This window comes from Manis javanica, chromosome 7 (genome assembly GCF_040802235.1).
Source record: "Manis javanica isolate MJ-LG chromosome 7, MJ_LKY, whole genome shotgun sequence".
Classification (NCBI taxonomy): Eukaryota; Metazoa; Chordata; class Mammalia; order Pholidota; family Manidae; genus Manis; species Manis javanica.
In genome coordinates, this window is record NC_133162.1 from 84655043 (window position 1) to 84667838 (window position 12796).

General features: G+C 39.1%; 1 protein-coding gene across 1 annotated transcript in view; it reads right to left on the minus strand.

Moving 5' to 3' along the window:
• Positions 1 to 12796, minus strand: part of MTR (5-methyltetrahydrofolate-homocysteine methyltransferase) — a 231355-nt gene that overhangs the window by 24777 nt on the left and 193782 nt on the right. The window lies entirely within an intron of this gene.

Genomic DNA, 12796 nt, shown 5'->3' on the forward strand with positions numbered 1-12796 from the left:
ACTGTCTCCTTCCCCAGATTGGGGAAGTTTTCAGCAACTACCTCCTCAAAGACACTTTCTATCCCTTTCTCTCTCTTCTTCTTCTTCTGGTATCCCTATAATGTGAATATTGTTCCACTTGGATTGGTCATACAGTTCTCTCAATATTCTTTCATTTTTAGAGATCCTTTTTTCTCTCTGTGCCTCAGCTTCTTTGTATTCCTCTTCTCTAGTTTCTATTTCATTTATTGTCTCCTCCACCGCATCCAACCTGCTTTTAGTACCCTCCATCGTGCTCTTCAATGATTGGATCTCCGACCTGAATTCATTCCTGAGTTCTTAGATGTCTTTCCATACCTCCATTAGAATGTTGATGATTTTTATTTTGTACTCCCTTTCAGGAAGAGTCACAAGGTCCATATCATTTAAATCTTTCTCGGGAGTTGTATTAATAATTTTACTCTGCACAAGGTTCCTTTGGCATTTCATGTTTGTATATGGCAAGAAGCTCTATTCTGCAACTGCTCTGTCCCTGAAGCAATGCTGGGGGTTGCAGGGGAGTGTTACTAGTACCTGAGGGGAGGAAAGAGCTGTTCCCCGTCTCCTGGCTTCTTGTACCTGTCTCCACTGCCTGAGCCAGTGGGCCGGTCACACAGGTATGTTTTTGTCCCAGAGCAGCTGGATATGGATCCCTGCTTTCCACAAGTGGCCAGAATCCCAGTCCCCCCAGGAACTCTGCCTGTATTAACTTTCCAACCCGGTAGTCATACGAGTCTCATGAAAGCACCATGAAATGTAGGTTTGTGCTCCCAGTGCAGATCTCTGGAGCTCGGTATTCAGCAGTCCCAAGCTGCCTACTTCCTCCCTGCTCCGTTTCTCTTCCTCCTGTCGGTGATCTGGGGTGGGGGAGGGGCTTGGGTCCCGTGGAGCCACAGCTCTGGTACGTTACCCCGTTCGCTGAGGTCTGCTCTTTTCTCCAGGTGTGTGCAGTCTGGCGCTGTCCTCTCTCCTCTTGCTCTCTCAGGATTAGTTGTGCAAATTAAATTTTCTAATTGCATCCAGTTTTAGGAGGAAGCCTCTGTCTCTCCTCTCACACCACCATCTTTAATCTGTATCCCAGGGATAGGTTTGGTTTTTTATTTCTCATGGCTCAGTCTCTCTCCCAGCACACTTCTCTCTCTCCCAGTGCTCTCCACCCCCTCTCACTCAGTTCAGCTCCCTGGCTCTCTCTCTGAAGCCTTGGTGGTCTCTCCTTCCTAACACCACTTCCTCCAGAAGGAACTCCATGGGTGGGTCCCTAGTAACTGGCGTGCACATGACCAATTATGTACCAGGAACAGAGGGGAAGAGAGAATGGCTGTTTCCTTTCCACCCCTTTCCTCCAACCAGCAGTCCCATGACAGATCAGCAGCTCTGCCATGGTAAACATCACACTGATGTGCAAATAGGCTCTAACATGCATATCACTATCAAGGCCAGGCAAGAAATTCTGGTTGAAAACTTCCATTTACCCAATAGCCATATATGACAAACCCATAGCCAACATCATACTCAATAGCAAAAAGCTGAAAGCTTTACGTCTAAGGTCAGAAACAAGACAAGGATGCCCACTCCCATCACTTTTATTTAACATAGTATTGGAGGTCCTAGCCACAGTAATCACACAACATAAAGAAATAAAAGGCATCCAAATTAGTCAAGAAAAAGCAAAATTGTCAGTATTTGCAGATGACATGATACTATATACAGCAAACCCTAAAGACCCCACCAAAAAACTATTAGAACTAATAGCTGGATTCAGCAAAGTTGCACGATACAAAATTAATACACAGAAATCTGATGCATTCCTATATACAAACAACAAACTAGCAGAAAGAGAAATCAGGAAAACAATTCCATTTACAATTGCATCAAAAGGAATAAAATACCTAGGAATAAACCTAACCAAGGAGGTGAAAGACCCCTTGTCCTGAAAACTGTAAGACACTGATGAGAAAATTTAAAGAAGACAGAAATAAATGGAAATGTATCCCACGCTCATGTATCCCATGCTCATGGATAAGAAGAATTAATATTGTCAAAATGGCCATCCTGCCAAAAATAATATAGATTCAGTGCAAACCCTATCAAAATGCCAACAGCATTTTTAAATGAACTAGGGTAAATAATCCTAAAATTCATATGTAAACGCAAGACCCCAATAAGCCAAAGCAATCCTAGGAAGAACAAAGCTGGCAATATTAACACTTCCCGATGTCATGCTATACTACAAAGCTATGGTGATTAATACAGTATGGTACTGGCACAAGAACAGAACCATAGATCAATAGAACACAATATAGAGTCTAGATATAAACATACCCATATACAGTCATTATGTGATAAAGGATCCATGAATACACAATGGGGAAGAGACAATCTTCTTAAAAACTGGTGTTGGAATATAGGTTAGGTCATGGGGAAGGCAGTACAGCACGAAGACAAGTAGTGACTCTATAACATCTTACTACACTAAAAGACAGTGACCGCAGTGGTGGGGTAAGAACTTGATAATACGCATGAATGCTAAAACCACAATGTTGTTCATGTGAAACCTTCACAAGATTGTATATCAATGATACTTTAAGAAAAATAAAAGGGTTGAGGAAAACTGGATAGCTACATGCAAGAGAATGAAACTGCATTACTGTCTAACTACATGAAAGTAAACTTGAAATTGATTAAAGACCTAAATGTAAAACATGAAACCATAAAACTCTTAGAAGAAAACACAGGCAAAAATTTCTTGAATATAAGCATGAGCAATTTTTTTCTGGACACATCTCCCCGGGCAAGGAAAACAAAACAAAAAATGAACAAGTGGGATTACATCAAGCTAAAAAGCTTCTGTACTGGACACCGTCAACGTAACAAAAAAGCAGCCTGCTGTATGGGAGAAAACATTCATAAATGATTTTTCCAACAATGGGTTAACATCCAAAATATATAAAAAACTCATATAAAAATATATAAAAACTCAACCTCCAAGAAATAAATAACCAGATTAAAAAATGGGTAGAGGGCTTGAACAGACATTTTTCCAAAGAAATACAGATGACCAACAGGCACATGAAAAGATGCTCCACATCACTAATCATCAGGGAAATGCAAACCAAAACCACAAAGGGATATCACCTCACACCAGTTAGAAGGGCCACTATCAAAAAAACAAGAAATAACAAGTGTTGGAGAGGATGGGGAGGAAAGGGAACCCTCCTACACTGTTGGTGGGACTGCAAATTGGTACAACTGCTGTGGAAAGTAGTAAGGAGGTTCCTCAAAAAACTAAAAATAGAAATAACATATGACCCAGTAATTCCGCTTCTAGGAATTTACCCAATGAAAAAAAAATCCCTAATTCAAAAAGATATATATACCCTTATGTTTACTGCCACCTTATTTACAATATCCAAGATATGGAAGCAACCTAAGTGTCCATCAGATGAATGAATAAAGAAGAGGTAGTACATATACAGAATGGAATATTATTCAACCATAAAAAAGAAATTCTGCCATTTGTGACAATATGGATGGACCTAGAGGGTATTATACTAAGTGAAATAAGCCAGGTGGGGAAAGACAAATACCATATAATTTCACTTATTTGTAGAATCTAAAAAGCAAACCAAACAAAATGAACAATATAGTAATAGACTAATAGACACTGAGAAGTGACTAGTGATTACCATAGGGGAGGGGTTGGGATGGGTGGGTGGCACAGGAGAGGGGGATTAAAAGACACAAAAATTATCAATCATAATGTAAGTTGGTCATGAGGATGGTAGTACAGCATGGATAAAACAGTATAGTCAATGATTCCGTAATATCGTCCTATGTTGACATATAGTAACTGAACTAGAAGGGGTGAGGACTTAATAATGTGGGTAACTGGTGAACCACTGTGTTGTATACTTGAAACCAATGTAAGATTATATGTCAACTACAGCTCAATAAAAATAAATAAATAGATAAAAGACATCAAACTGGAACATATAGGTCTAATTCAACAAATCATCAGAAAAAAATAGCAAAGAGGCAACCAGGATAATATAAACACTGACACTGATTAGATATTAGAGTATTGTTAAATTTTAGTGTCATTATAGTATTCTCGCCATTTAAGAGTCTTTTTAGAGGTATGTACTAAAATAGATTACAGATGAAATAATGTGATGTCTGGGATTTGCTCCAAAGCAGCATGGAGTCAATGGGGATGTAGCTAAAGAAAGATGAGCCATATTTTGACAATCGTTGAAGTTGGACATATAAGTTTGCTAGGGTTGCCATAAAATTAAAAAAAAAAAAACAAATTTATTTCCTCACAGTTCTAGAGGCTGGAAGTCTAAGATCACGGTATTGGCAGGTTTTGTTCCTTTTGAGGCCCCTCTCCTTAGCTTGTGGGTGGCCACCTTCTCACTGTCCCCCACATGGTTTATCCTCTGTATGTGTCTTTGTCCTAATTTTTCTCTTCTTATATAAGAACACCATTTTATCTTTTTTATCTTATTTTACCATTTTATCTTATTTACCTCTTTAAAGAGGTCCTTTCTCCAAATATATTCACATCCAGAGGTACCAAGGGTTAGGACTTCAATATAGGAATTTGGGGAGACATAATTCAGCTCATAACACTAGGCAATGAGGACATCGGGTTCATTATACTAGTCATTCTACTTTTGTATAAGTTCGACATTTTTCCAGAATAGCAAATGTTAACATTTTTTTATTAAATAAGTGGAAGAGAAAAATAAAGCTTAGCCAGTGTGAACTTCACCCACTCTAGATAGAAACACAATCACTTAGCTTTTATTTTTCCAATTAATGGCTTATAATCTAATAGCTTATTCACAGATAATCTTTTACATTCTTGAGGTGCCTCCACACCCAATGTCTAAGAAAACCAAGAATATATCTAGTCCAAGTGCAATCAGACCAACCCCAGTGCCAAGACAGAGAGAAATGAGTCTCCTTAGTTCACCACTGCCCGGAATTTGCTGATGCACTGTTGTGTTTGAGTTTTTCCTTCACAATGTAGCAGACTTCCTTGCTCAGCACAGCAGAAGTAACCACCATATCTGAACCATGGCAGAGGCTCAAGTGTGGAGGGAGGACAACTGGACCTCTTTGTGCCAGGTGCAGCCACAGCACATAGGGACAAAGTGACAACCCTTAACTTGCAGCTTTTTAAATTCACTTAGGCAGTTTCTGACTTTAGTTCACTTATACATTCTGATTAGGATGCTTCCAGGAGAACTGAGTCAGAATAGTTCCAACACATCATGGACTCTGAATACCCAATTCATGAAGATAAAATAACATTAAATATCCAAATTAGTTAAATGGAGAAAAGTGGTTAATACCCAAGGAATCAGAGGTTAGAGGGCTGATTCAATATCTGGCAATAGGGCAGATTAGAATAACAAAACTCTCCCGCCTGGAAATGATGCACAAAACATAATAAATATCTCTTTAAATGTAAAAGTAAACATGTAAGAACATAAGGGAAATCCCTAGGGGTGAAGCCAGAAATAGAACCAAAAAACCCAGAAGTTCACACTGCCCTGATGGATTTTGCTGGACTTGACAGTCAAGAAGGTATTATTTTAATAGCCATGTGAGACAGGAATAAAGCCTCGGACCCACTGGCAGGAAAATGGAGCAGTTCTTATCTGGAGTCAACCCTCAAAGCCTGACCACCTCAGTAAAAAGTGTGAAATAAGAATAACATCCACCCATCAGCTAAGAGTTGTTTTAAGATAGCTTCCTGGTCTCATCCTCTGCTTTGAGTCTAATTGCCTTTAAAAGCAATATCACTCTGACAATTCTAACCATGGCGCTTTTCTCTCCTGTGATTATAATTCAAATTTGTGCTACTTTTGTGGTCTGGGAATCCCTACATTGAAAGATTCACATAAAAAGCTTATCTCAGGCTGATAATATACCCTGTGCGCCTGAAAGAAAGAAATATCTGGAGGGACATACCTTTAGCTCAATCAAGCCTACAGGATTCTAGGAGATAAAACTTCACCAGACATAAGCTAACAATCCATAATTACGATACATGAGAAAATTCAAGGGTTGAACGCACTCATGCATAACCGAATTATCTGAAACCCAGAGATTTTAAATGACTTGCTGGAGTCACAGGGCTTTTTAGTGGCTGAGCCATACCAAAGCCCAGGTCTTCTGAGTTGTCTGCAAATCATGTTCTTTCCAGCAATCTGTCTTTTTTCCCAATGGAACTTCTGTCTCTTGAAAAGCTAAGGGAGAACCAGGTCTACTGCCTTTAAAATCAACATTCCAACATTGAAAAATGAGCCTTTTGCCCCCAAATAAGCACGTGGATCCTACTACTATAGTTCTTAAAGTTCATGGGCATTCTCATGTGTATTCTAGAGATACTCCACCTTTAAAAATATGTTTAAAAGATGTCCTACTCAGCAGTCTCATAGTGTGTGGATCAGAACATCCTTTTGAAAAGCAATTTGGTTAAACACACCAATAGTTTTCAACGTAATGCTCCTTTGAGTAATTCATTCTTAGGACGTTCTCAGAGATGTGAACAAAGGTTTAGTGTTCAATTGTTGCTCACACTTTTATAATCTACAGTGGTGTAAAATTAGAAATAACCTAATGTTCCAGAAGGATCATAATATAAAATATAGTACATATTTAGAATAGATTTTTAGATAGGCTTTTTAAAAAATCTTTGATTTTAATATAAAACTGGAGGAGTGGAAAAAGTACTATAAAAAGGTATATATGTAGAAACCACAATGAGATACCACTTCATACCTACTAGGATGGCTATTACAAAAAAAAAAAAAGGAAAGGAAAACAATAAATGTTGGCATGGATGTGGAGAAATTGGAGCACTGTGCACTGCTGGTGAGGAGGTACAATGGTGCAGCCACTGTGGAAAATGGTAGGGCAGTTCCTCAAAAAATGAAACATAGAATTATCATATGATTCAGCAGTTTCACTTCTGGAATATACCCAAGAGAAATGAAGGCAGGCTAACAGATACCTGTACACCCATGTTCACAGCAGCATTATTCAAAATAGCCAAAGGGGAAAGCAACCCAAGTCATTATATATCAATGAATGAATGCATAATCAAAATGTGGTCTATCCACACAATGGAGTATTACTCAGTCTTAAGAAGAATGTAAATTCTGACACATGCTACAACATGGATGAACGTTGAGGCCATTATTCTGGTAAAATAAGCCTGTCACAAAAGACAAATACCATAAGATCCCAAACACAGAGGTACCTAGAGGGGTCAAATTCATAAAGACAGAAAGTAGAATGATGGTTGTCAAGGGCTGGGAGTTGGGGGAGAGGAAATAGGGAGCTAGTGCTTAATGGGTACAGAGTGGCAGGTTGGGAAGACGGAAAAATTCTGTAGATGGTGATGATGGCTGCATAACAACGTGAATGTACGTAATGACACAGAACTGTGCATTTAACAATAATTTAAATGCTAAATTTTGTTATGTATATTTTGTGACAAAAAGTTAAAAATACATAACATGGATATATACTATATATACTATATATGTATATATACATATACTATACATATATTCTATATATAGTATGTATATAGTATATAGTATATATACTATATTCACTTATTATAGTATAAACTATATATAGTATATAATATATAGTACTTTACATTTACTACTACTATATATGGTATTTTATATTTTATATAATATACATATACAAATAAGTTGCCCAATTATGGCTTTATTCAGGAATGGACCCAGTCAAAATTAAATTAAAATCAAATCCCTATACTGAGGTTAACATACAAATATGTGATTCTAGTTATGACATTGGACAAAACCCAAACGACCTTCTCTTAAACTGCAGTGCAGCCTTGATACGCTCCCATGATGTGAGCTGGCTCGTCTACACTGCTTACACTTCCCTCTGGACAATTTCCAGTCTCACCACAGTTAGGGCTCTTGTCCCTAAACTTCCCTGTGCCAAGGGCCTTCATAATTACATTTATACACATTGTCTCTAAATGGGGTATATTTGACGTGGGTTGCATTCATTTTTTTTTATATAAAGCATGGGGAAGAAGTGAGAAAAATAAGTATCTCTCAAGAGCTTTCATTATTGATAGTTCTTGGGTTAAGGAAACTCTTCTTTTTCAAGTAAGGCACTGTGCCAAATGCTTTCTGTGGATACCACATTCAAGCTCTTGCCCTGTCAGGTGAGGTGAGCATCAGGGCCATTCTACAGATGGAGAGCTGTAGCTCACAGAAGCCCAGTCATCCAGCTAGAAATGGCTGGAGGCATAGGGTGGTCAGTGGGTGGCTAGAGGCGCAGGCATTTATGAAGCCACACGGAATAGCTACTATCGCTGGTCATACCCTCCACCGTGAAGAGCAAAGGTTGGACCCCAGAGTGCCCCTACACAACCGTTCATCTCAGGCCAGACTATTCATTGACAGACACCTAAGTGTATGCTCTCTTCAAACTCTTTGAAGGTTCAAAGCATACAAAGAAAGATGGTTCTTGCCTAATTAAATATTCTATGATCGAATCTGGGAGGTAACAAGGCTACGATATAAGTAGGCTACACAACATAAGCATCTGTAGTCTCCAAAATGCACACAGGTGATGAAAGGCCAAGACATTCAAAGTGAAAGCATAAGAATGGCACTCATCACAGAAGGGTAACTGGTGGTTAAAGGCATTTATCTTTAGTAGGCATTTGAAGGCAGAGTGGCATAATGTGATGAACCAGGGTTCTATAGATTTTACTTGTCATAAATATCCTTTAATGACAGGGCAAAAAAGAGATTTTGAAGTAAGGCGAGGGCTTTTTTAAAATTTATGTTATTGTGAAATTACTGACTCCTTAGAGCACCAAGGCTCAGAAAGTAAATTTTTAGAAAAGAAAAACAGAAGACAACAAAGAAGGGTATCATGATTTAGAGCAATGGCAGGAAGGCAAGTTGCATCTAGAAATCACTAAAGAGAAGTTTGTTAAATAAACGGTTTCTCTTTGGAAGGCAGATGTTTATCACTAAATACTCCTCAGAAGTGCAGCTTATTAATCTTCATGGGGAGAGGTCTGGCCACTTTTGCTCCTTTGAAGGTCATAAAGAAATGAGGAGAGAAGCTTGACAATAGTTCTGAAGTCTGTATTCACGAAGCAACCCTGAACCAAACTGATGCTCATGGCTAACCACCCACCTTTCCTTCTAAGATAGGGAATGGTGCTTACACACACACACACGCACGCATGCACACAACCATCTTCCCTGATTCTGGCCCAGCAATAGAGATTGATGCTCAGGATGAGTTGTGTCCCTAGGATACTATACCAGTGTTTTCAAAAGTAGTACATAACATATTGGTTTCAACTCCAGTTAAGCAAGAAGAAATGAAACCAAGCTTGCTTGATGAAGTATAAAACTGGAGGTGATAAGGGAGCAGAACCAAACAAAAGCTCATGGTCTCCTTACTCAGAAGCAGCGGTAGGGTAAAATCTTGGGAAACAGGCCTGAAATATACACGGCAGTAAAGTGTTCCTCAGACCTGAGGCCAAGAGATGTCTCCTCTGCTTTTAAATCCCAAATGGGGGATGAGTTCAACTTGAATGATACAAGGTCATGGAGGGGGTCAGCTTGCTCCAAACTCTGCAGAGAATATTACTTTTCATGAGCCCAGGGAATCTGACTCATATATTATCACTGTATACCCAGCCCCAGGACAGGACCTGGCCCAATAAATATTCCAGGAACGAACATATAGATGAATGAACTGAACAAACATGAATGAAAGCACAAATGCAAAAATGCCATGTGACAGTGGGTATTTCCCCTCTTGAGGACCTCAGTAGAAGCAAGAGTAGAGGTAATCTGCCCAGCCAGCATTTCCTCTCTAACATGAGCCCTGTATGAGCTCATGCGAAAAGAAGTTAAAAGGATAGATGTAAATGGTCTTCCACCTATTGCTGCAAATCTTAGCAGGGCCCAGTAAAAAGGTACCAACGAAACCTACAAATAAGTTTTTCAGATTTTTACCTGAAAGGAGTAATAGAAATGGCTTGTATTATTATTCATAATAGCCAAGTAGTCAGCAATGACATACCCATATGACTGAATACACACCCACATCCTTCTCCCCACAGAAGGCAGGCTTATTCCCTCTAATGTGGGTAGGATATTTGGGTAAGGTCCTTGTTTAGGGCAGTAATGACTCCATTACTCTTTCCCACTTCTTCCCCAGCCCACCCCCAAATACATCCACGTTTGCTACTTATATTACCAAACCCCTTATAAAATGTATTCTTGCTTCCCACCACCCAGAAAACTTAACTTACCCATTCTCCTCCAACCCTACACACTTTCCGAGTAAAAACTTAAAGGTGGCATCCAAAAGCAAGCCTCACTTTTCACTTAATAAAACCCAATAATTACTCTGCTGTCTTAAGTCAAACACTCCTGCTGATCTGATACAAACCATACAAAATAAGCATTTTCCTTCCCCCTCAATGCCAACAGCACAAAGTGACTCAACCCTCCCACGCACCAGCCCCTTCAGTTCCCAGGGTGCCTGCTGACATCCTTGTCACCACACACTCGCCGTTTTATAACCACATTTCTTCCCTATCTTCTCATTCAACCTGATGAACCTTCTCCATGTCAGCACCCCTCTCTCTAGCTTAAACAACGTCAGGTTTGGCTCTTTTGCCACATGGTGATAGTGGCCAAAGATACTGTTATCTGACAGATAAATGTAAGAAGGAAGAATTTTTCCTAAACATTCTGGTTCAAGGAAACGAATCACCCTTCTCATACTTGGGTAGCCAACTTTCAAACAGAGTAATCCACAAGATAAAATGTACTTAACAATTGAAGTTATACTGAATTTTAACAAGTCTTAGATGATTCAGAGGGCACTGTAGAAATATTGCAATACTTATGACTCATCATAATGTGTATCAGTGATCACTGGCTGGTAGGTTTTGGAAATGCCAGTGATGGATGCATCAGATTTGCTTCTTCTCAGTTGTTTTTGTTGCATTGAATAGGGGCAGCAAATCTCTGAATATACCTGGAAAAGCTCTAGGGAGCCCTCAATGGGTTTTGTTTTTATTGAGATGTAACTGACACATAAGATTCTCTAAAGTTGAAGGTGTACAATGTGCTGGCTTAATGCATTTATGTAACTTAATATGATGTAACCAAAAACAGGCAAGGCTGCAAAACAATTAGTTGCATTTATTTGGGGTCTTAGCGATTGCAGGACATACCAATTTAGGTAGCAACCCAAACTGTGCTCTCAATTGCTGACAAAGTTCAGGGTTTTCAAAGATGGACAGCAGGCAGTCTATTCATTTACATAAGTTGTTTAGAACATTTTGTGATTGGAGCCAGCATTGGAGTTTGTACATTATTTAGTTTCTAATTGCTTGCTGTGGCTGGAGTCAGGCAGGTGTCCAGAGAAGTCCACAAAAATTGGTGGTCTCAGTAATGTGGCTGGCATTCTTCAAGAGACTGATGAGTACTGACCCCATTTCCTCCCGGCTCCATTTTTTGTTCCCCTTAGCTGTGCTGACTTCGCTTTCATTTCAGCTTGTCACATTTCACATTGACTACTATGGTAGCATTAGCTGATACCTCTATCATGCCACATACCATTTCTTTTTTGTGTTGAGAATAGTTATGATTTATCTCTTAGCAACTCCAGAGTTTATAATACAGTATCATTGGCTCTAATTACTATGTTGTGCATTACATCTGCAGGATTTATTTATCTACTAGTTGTAAGTTTGTTAAACATCCTTAAACATCTCCTCAAATCCCCATCAGCCAGTCCTTGTTAACCACCATCTACAAGTTCAATGTGTTTAGATTCTACATCTTAGTGTTATCATACAGCATTTGGCTTTGTCTGACTTATCTTGCTTCCTAACTGGTTTCTGTGAGAAATCTGATTTCATCCACTCAACAAATATTTAAGTTCCTAAAATGTGCTTGGCAGAATTTCTAAATATTTGGTTCTGGTATTAACTATTAAAAACGATCTCCTTCCTCAAGTACCTTATCAAAGAGAAAAGGTACCATATATCCCTGTTTCTGACTTTCTGGTAAAGATATGTTTTTGTCTATTTGCCCCACAGTGGTCAACTGGAGCGGATGGGAGTAGAAGTTTCAAAGGTTTTCTCTTGACTCATCTAGTCTGTTGGCCTACACAAAGTGCGAGGCATGAAAAAGTTTTTTAATCATTTTCACTTTGTAGACCATTTTTCTAATAAGAGAGCTGTACCCAAACATATCCCCATGCCAAGCTGAGATGGGCTCAAAAACTTATATATAGCTATGCCCTACCTCCTTCCTTCTGTCATGTAGCTCACTGATCTGGGGGCTTTTTGGGGGAGGGAAAGAATATTTGATATTTGACCCCTAACTTTATTCAAAATGTAATTAATCTGAAGACATACTGGAGGGAACCCGGACTCTGCAGGCCAGGAACCAAGCTCGCTCTTAGATTCCCTGTACTTCACCTTCCTAAACAATTAAAATGAATGTGTTAGTTCTTGCCCATAGCAATGTACAGAGCAAACAGGTGAAGGCTGGCTGGCAGGCTTTCTCTAAGACGAGCCACTGAAATGTGTCTTGGAGCTAAATAGCTACCTTTTCAGAAGAGTTGCGTCATTAAAAGAACAACCAAGCACTTTTGACACCCTGACGTTCTTCACTGTAATTCTTGAATTTTCTTGATGTGCTCATTTCAACTGAAT